At 39.7% G+C, this 1,814-nt stretch overlaps 1 pseudogene; it reads left to right on the top strand.

Moving 5' to 3' along the window:
• Positions 1 to 535: 535 nt before the first annotated feature.
• LOC103236478 (large ribosomal subunit protein uL24-like) lies at positions 536 to 965 on the top strand (annotated as a pseudogene).
• The last annotated feature ends 849 nt before the right edge of the window (positions 966 to 1,814 follow it).

The following is a 1,814-nucleotide window of genomic DNA, read 5'->3' as shown; positions in this document are numbered from 1 at the left end:
AAAATTAGCAGGCCGTGGTGGTAGGCGCCTGTAGTCCCAGCTACTCGGGAGGATGAGGCAGGAGAATGGCATGAACCCGGGAGGCGGAGCTTGCAGTGAGCCAAGATCATGCTACTGCACTTGAGCCTGGGCAACAGATCGAGACTCCATCTCAAAAAAAGAAAAAACAAAAAACAAAGGTCTCAAAAACTTTATTTCCCATGAGCCTTATTAGAAAGCTACTGAAGGATGTGCTCCAATTAAACAAGAAACGAACTTTCAAATGGAAAAACATAAAAACAGGTAAAACAATTCAAGAGATGCCAAGAATATCTCCAAGATACCTGAGCAGCTGGCTTAGTGAACAAATGTGCCTGCGTTGCAGATTAGAGGGCTCCTTGAGAGTATTCTGCAAGATGAAAATGGTGTAAAGCCAGATGCCTTTAAATGAATTCAGGGAATCAGACAAGTGCAGGGGACAGTTTGGGAATGAATTAAGAATAAGAACATGGAGCTCTTTCCTTTTGCAGACATCACTGAAGTGGGAGCAGCCAAAATGAAGTTCAGTCCCTTTGTGACTTCTGACAGAAGCAAGAACCGCAAAAGGCATTTCAATGCACCTTCCCACAGTCACAGACTTTGTCTTCCTTTCTTTCCAAATTACTGAGACAGAAGTACGACGTTTGATCCACGCCTATCCAATAGGATGAAGTTCAGGTTGTACGAGGACACTATAAAGGTCAGCAACTTGGCAAAGCAGTCCAGGTTTACAGGAAGAAATACGTCATCTACACTGAACAGGTGCAGTGGGAAAAGGCTAATGGCACAACTGTCCATGTAGGCATTCACGCCAGTAAAGTGGTTATCACTAGGCTAAAACTGGACAAAGACTGCAAAAAGATCCTTGAAAAGAAAGTCAAATCTCGCCAAGTAGGAAAAGAAAAGGGCAAAACAAGGAAGAAACAATTGAGAAGATGCAGAAATAAAGTAATCTTATATAGAAGCTTCGGTTAAAACGTGAAATGAAAAAAAAAAAAAAAAAAGAATAAGAACATGGAAAACAAAGCATACTGACGATGAGATTATTTACTACAGGGAACAGTTATAGAAAAAACAAAATGCCAATCACTGCACAATGCATGGTGAGAAATCAATGTTATTCAAATAGTCAAAATAAATGTGAGACAGTATTTTAAAATAAAAATGATAAATTCTATTTCAATGGTATTGAAATAATCAAAATAAATATGAGAAAATATTCTAAAACAAAAATGATAAATTCTATTAGAAGGGCCACTAGGTGAAGGCTGTTCCAAATTCTTATCTTCCAAAGTGGGACATAATACTTCAAACTAAAAAATCCAAAAGTATTATTAGAATGTGATTTGGTGACTGTAAAAGAGCTGAAAAGTTCAGAGTGGCTGCCTCTGAAAAGCTGGCAGGAATGGTTATAAAGCAATATTTGTAAATCAAAAAAATTTTGTAAACAATAATTTATAAACTATAATTATTATTGTAAACAATAATTTATAAACCTAGATTTTTAAAAACTGTGCTTTTGGGCTGGGTGCAGTGGCTCACGTCTGTAATCCCAGCTCTTTGGGAGGCCGAGGTGGGCAGAACACCTGAGGTCAGGAGTTCAAGACCAGATTGGCCAACATGGTGAAACTCCGTCTCTACTAAAAACACAAAAATTAGCCAGGTGTGGTAGTGGGAGCCTATAATCCCAGCTACACCGGAGGCTGAGGCACGAGAATCGCTTGAACCCGGGAGGCAGAGGTTGCAGTGAGCCAAGATAGGGCCATTGCACTCAAGCCTAGGCAACAGAGCGAGAC

Source organism: Chlorocebus sabaeus, chromosome 7 (assembly GCF_047675955.1).
Source record: "Chlorocebus sabaeus isolate Y175 chromosome 7, mChlSab1.0.hap1, whole genome shotgun sequence".
Lineage (NCBI taxonomy): Eukaryota > Metazoa > Chordata > Mammalia > Primates > Cercopithecidae > Chlorocebus > Chlorocebus sabaeus.
The sequence above is the reverse complement of the archived record's forward strand: the minus strand, read 5'-3'. Positions and strand labels throughout refer to the sequence as shown.